The 5,826-nt window shown below is 40.8% G+C and overlaps 1 long non-coding RNA gene across 1 annotated transcript; it reads right to left on the reverse strand.

Moving 5' to 3' along the window:
• Positions 1-1,298: 1,298 nt before the first annotated feature.
• On the reverse strand, positions 1,299-3,051 carry LOC119735221. The gene is made up of 3 exons (XR_005272143.1): positions 3,033-3,051; positions 2,653-2,801; positions 1,299-1,451 (listed from the first exon to the last, which is right to left on the reverse strand). It is a non-coding gene; the product is annotated as an uncharacterized LOC119735221 (long non-coding RNA).
• Between the last annotated feature and the right edge of the window lie 2,775 nt (positions 3,052-5,826).

The following is a 5,826-nucleotide window of genomic DNA, read 5'->3' on the forward strand; positions in this document are numbered from 1 at the left end:
GTGCCAGAATTTCCTAACCCCATTAGTTCATATTTATATATGTATATACATATTTACATATTTATGTGACCTTTACATATTTCTATGCCAAAGGTCAAAGTGTGCTCAACAGTCTACCTACACTACTAACGGTCGTGACGTACGAGCACAAAGTGAGTAGCTAGCAGCCTATACAAAGCCCCCTTGCTCCTTACGATGTGAGCTACCAGCAGCCTGTGCAAAGCCTCATGTTAAAAAAGAGGTCGTGTATTGTTGGAAGCAAGCAGCTTGCAGCCTGTGCGAAGCCTCCCTAGATGGGTACGGCGTAAGCTACTTCCAACCTATGCGAAGCCTCAGGCACACGGTCTCGTACCGCAAGAACCATGTAACGGGAGTGAGTGACCGGTAACCTGTGCTGTGCGAGGACTCACTCCCGAAATGTACCCGAGAAACGACCAAAGAAATAACACGACAAAACAACCAAAATATGATAAAAAATCACTTAATTTGTAAAAAAAAACAACAGAAAACAAATATTTGAATAAAACTATGTATGAACTTAGTCATAAAAATGGCTGAGGAATGACTGAGAAAATTTGCAAAGTGAGAGCTCTGTAAATATACGTCTTTCACAAAACGCAGCTAAGAGAAAAGAGGAAGTGTGGCGGGCAGGCCACAAGGTACTGTGGGTAATAAATCTAGCGTATGGCTGGCGCCCTCTAGCGAATAATGCATATATAGTAGTACTCTACGGGTAAGTAGAGAACAGTAGAATTCATAGGTTAATAAAAGAAAAGTTGTTTACAGAAACTTAAAACAGAATTTAACTTGTTATAGTTTTTAAATTGTACAATTTAAAATTCTTTGAACGATAAGATGATCTTCAGGAGTAGATCAATTAAGCAGGAAAGTTGTTGGAGAAACAGTTAAGTAATTATAAACTGTTGGTTCATAAATTTGGTTAAAATAGGGCACTCACCAGATCATCAGTCACCCCCAAAGCGCTACTCCGTGCATACTACAAATTCAGATGGAGTATTGTGAATCTTCCTATTGTCAACTGACTGTCTTGAAAGACGTCAAAGGTGAATGAACAAAATGCCTGTTCCAAGCAATGTAGACCAATGTAAGTCCACTCATATGAAGTCAGCTTCAGCTGACTACTGATACATGTGGTATCAATAGGCTGTATCTCTTATAGGTTGACTCGTAGGCGTGCTGGCCTAGTTTACTCATTGGCTTGTTTAATTTAAAGGCATCTCAGATCAGCAAACGTTTATGGCAGCTGCAAGCAAAAGCAAAGTATTTAATCTATCTTAAGTATATAAAAGTGTCTTACTTGACTAGGATGTGTTGGTGTTGTCTGTACAGTAGATTCCTCTTCTACATGTATGTCAAGTTGCCCATCTTTTAATGTGGATTCATGTGAGATGCGTCTCTCTGATTGGTCAGTGACCTTCGGCATTTCATCGCTTTATCAAAATAAATAAATAAATAAAAACTTGTTATTCAAGATAAATTTGTATCCTCCTTTTTCACATGTACACTCATGTGAATGAATGTAAACTGGGCAAAGGAGGATAACATTTTATAACATCATTTACAAAACTACAGAAACTAATGACTCCTGTACCGTGTATTGAGCTCTGTGTGAAATGTGCTTAAATACAAGAATTAAGAAAACACTGCAATAGATTTCTGTATTTTGAGTGAATGGTAAAGGTGTTAGAGAAACAAGAATTCAACAAAATTATTGTGGCCCAGATTGATACCTTGTCATTAATATCGACTGAAGTTTCATTCGATTCGCTGAGATTAAGAGCTTGTCTTTGCGCACACATGTACAGTGGAAAGTCACTATACCAAACACATCGCAGTGGCGTAGCATGGTCATTTTGATTGGGGGGGGGGGTTTGACATTTTTTGAAAAGGGCACTTGCACATCCGTGGTAAAATGTAAGCACGTTTTTTTCCCTGGACACTTGGCCTCCGTAAAATCTTCCCCTCACAGGGAACCAGACTACAAGAATATGATTGTTTTTCTTGGTTTTTTCCAGCATCTACCAACACAATACTTCAAACAATTCAGTGTAACTATATTTGCTACAATATATTAACCCGCCAAATCCATCCATTTCTGAAAATTACAGCAAAAGGAAAGTTGTATATTCCCTTTAAATTAACTTTTTAAATCAAACACTTAAATCTAAAAAACTGGTTTATTGTGGGTAACCGTTTTGTTTGTGGGGGAGGCACCCTATACACTGTGCTTCAAGTCTCACTTTCTGATCATCTTAGTGATGTTTTTCAATTGAAGCTTTACAGTAAATATCTTATGGTAGTCTTTAAAACTCAGATAAAAAGGGCATCAATGCAGGGAGGGATGAGGAGCATATATAACCCCAGTTTTGACTTGGGGGGATGAGCCCTTGAATCATCCTCCCTAGTCTTTTGTGGTGAGAAATAAAGATATGCTAATTTTACTGTAATTTTCCTATAGTTCAAATGTATTATATACATGTTTAAACTGGAAAACAAACAGCACAGAAGTATTAAATGCACCACTCGCAGACTCTACTTATTCGCTCATGAAACATACACAAGAAGTAGATATAAACGAATATAAAACAACACACGTGTGATAAAAGCACAGAACTGCCCCTTGCAACTTACCCAGAAGCTGAAACAGCATCTTTTGTGATCGGTTGATCGATTGTGTCCTTCACACCTTCTTCAACCGGGGTTTCTTCAAATGTCCCAATGGTACCCATGAGACTGTCTAAATCCTGGCCTATTGAAGGTAGGTCAGCATCATCAGGTATCTAAATGATAATTTTTTTTTATAATAAGGAATTTGTATTAGAGCACTCGGACCTTTCTTTTTTGTTTTGGCGACGTCCGCCATTATTGTAAGCACAGCCAGAAATGGGTTTTATGTGCTACATTCACACGATGTGCACGCTACACGTCGCTGAAAAACACTGGGACGAGCCTTTGTGTTACAGGGCTGTTTGAGGGACATGCAGTGAGAACAGAGGGTGTGGCTTGCATACCTTTTTACTTAAGTTTGTGTGCTTGCACGCTGATATCGAGCGAGGCTGACGTCTTTTCTGAGCTGTACAAAATTAATAGCAAATTTTTAATTGGTATATTGTTCTATGTGGTCAGACTACAAGAAATGTTGCCGAATCTTCTTTGGTAGGATACATTTTCTACCCAAGTTGAGAAGTTATTTTGCCCTTGGAAGAAGATTTCCGACATTTAAACTATGGCAACTCCAACAGCAAGCAAAGATGCAAAAAGGGCACAGCCAGCTGACCGCTGGTGGCACTGCTTCTTCTGCAATGTCAAACATCAGCAGTAAACCAAGAGGTCGATCTAAAAAAACAATTTGTACTACTAGTGCTAATGCATCAAATCTGAATGAGGACATGTGGGATTGTAATACCTGCAAGGCAAGCTTTACTGACAAAAAGAGTAAGTTACTGCAATGTAATTACTGAGATAATAAGAGATGTTTGAAGTGTCTGAAAATTTTGGAAGCAACCAACAAGAGTCTAGGTGACAGGATTTTCCATTGCTCTGTGACAAATGTGTGGTCAAAGCAATGCGGTGCATTAAAGAGGAGAAAGAAATAGAGGATTGATGCAACACATTCATTAATGAATTAAGAGCAGAAGTAAACTTGTATAAACACATACCACATATGTTTCAACATTTCAGTGGGGGGGGGGGGGGGGGAGAAGGAAAAAAACCTGTCCCCCTGCAACTGGATCTGTCCCATCATTTACGAAGTTCCTCAAGCTCACACGCTGCAGATGACGGGTAAAGTCGGAGGTAGTTCCACTAATTTCAGAAATCGTGGCTTTGCAACATTTACAGTTGCAGAATGTCTCTTCTTGCCCCTTTTGTGGCACAAATACTTCTTGTGATTGGTAAATCCATACCTGATCACTCGGGAGAGCGCCAACATGATCTGAGGTATGGAGTGGTACATGTGTGGCGGACTTGGTCTGTGGACTCACACCCTTGCATATTCTTTTTAAGCTCAATTATTCCCACAAAAATATTTATTATCCTCCCGTATGCATGAGCGGTTATACACACGAAAGGGAGGGAAGTTGTCACGAACGGAGAACTGATGGAATGTTCTAGGCCTGTCCGTTTGTAGGAAATATACCAACAAGCAATGAATTGAGAACTACTCTGCCTAATACACATTGTATAAATAAATGTGAAAAACACAACCGAGTTAGAAACAACAACTCACAACTGGTTAATTTCTGGTGCTCAAATATGATCAGTGTATGGGTACAACAATATGCGAGGTTCAAATAATGAGGTTTGCTATATTACACACCAATAAACAACTGATCTCTTACATGAGGTTTGTACCAAGGCCGAGGGTTACTTCAACAACTTTATGCAAATTAGTAAACCTCTTTCAGTAATTCCAGGAAGTAAACCTAATAACAGAGTGGAGGGTTATTTTCCCTACCAAACCTCTCAAATGTAACTCTAATAATCAGCTCACGTCTGCAACAGTGGGGCCCCGGGTTAGTTTATTCCCACTAACCTTTAGCCCTGTCCGCACTGGACTTTTTTTGGTCAAACTAACCGAGACTATGGGTACTTTTCCCATTTTAAGTCCAGTGCGGACAGCCTAGGACGTTTTCCTCTCGGTTATTTTTCCCGAGTCCAGCAGTTACTTTTACTGGCCAACTGCTGCCCAGGAAAACTTCCCACGCGCCCAGGAAAACTGACCAGGTCACTTTTCCCGAGACGATAAGTCCAGTGCGGACAGTGCGAGTCGGTAAAAGCGGCTCAGGAAAGCGTACATCCGGCCCGAGCGCCCCGTTATGCATACAGAGACCGCACGAACCTGCACGTGCAGTGGCCGAACATTTTGTAGAAACACGTTGCGGTGTATCATCAAGTCCGAGCGGTAAAATCTCATTAAAATATATATTTCAACGGAAAAATACATACACAGAGAAGAGAGATCACGTTCTGAGAATTAATTTGCGGAAATTCTCTTTCTCCACCGATGTATGTTATTTTCTACGATCCAAATTCGTCCTGATACGCTACTGTAGTCATGCACGGAACATCATGGTCCGGTACCGTACGTAGGCCGTAGTCACTGGTTCCTGGCCCACATCATAGCTTCGATTCTGTAAGCATGCGATGGGAACCAACGAATACTGATGGCACTGCTGCCGCACGGAACATTGTACAGCGGCATGGCTTCGACGACGTGCATCACAAATGCGTCAGAATTATAGGCCTTTTCGTCAAGATTTAGCGTGTCAAGATGAAATAATATCGTGTAAACGATTATGTTGTGCATGCAAATGGCGTGTGTAGTATTACTGTGCGTATCAGCGGCTGAAAATGTGATCGGCAATTTGTTTTCTGTGTATGGTGAGTCATTATACTGACACTGTGACAGCTTGGTTACTTCTCCCACGCGGTCTGGGTAAATTTTCCCGTGTCGAAAGTCCAAGTGCAGACAGTGGTCACATTTGACCATTTCTCATTTTACCATCGTCTCCGTAAAACCTTAAAAAAAAAGTCCAGTGCGGACACGGCTTAAGCCAACTTATGTACCGATAAGGTCGTGGGAGCTCTCGGTAAACCTCTAGGGTCAAAGACAATAGATCATATAGACTATAAACCTCGACACAACGTTACCGGAACGGCAACAGTATCTCCCAATCTGCCTACTGATCTTTCAGCCTTATCTAACCCAACAACTACACGAGATTCACTCTACCCAAACACTACACAATCCCCTGCGATGTAATATTTCACAGCTCTGCCAGTTGCTAAGCAATTATGCTCTGC

Source organism: Patiria miniata, unplaced genomic scaffold (assembly GCF_015706575.1).
Source record: "Patiria miniata isolate m_02_andy unplaced genomic scaffold, ASM1570657v1 HiC_scaffold_10, whole genome shotgun sequence".
Taxonomy (NCBI): Eukaryota; Metazoa; Echinodermata; class Asteroidea; order Valvatida; family Asterinidae; genus Patiria; species Patiria miniata.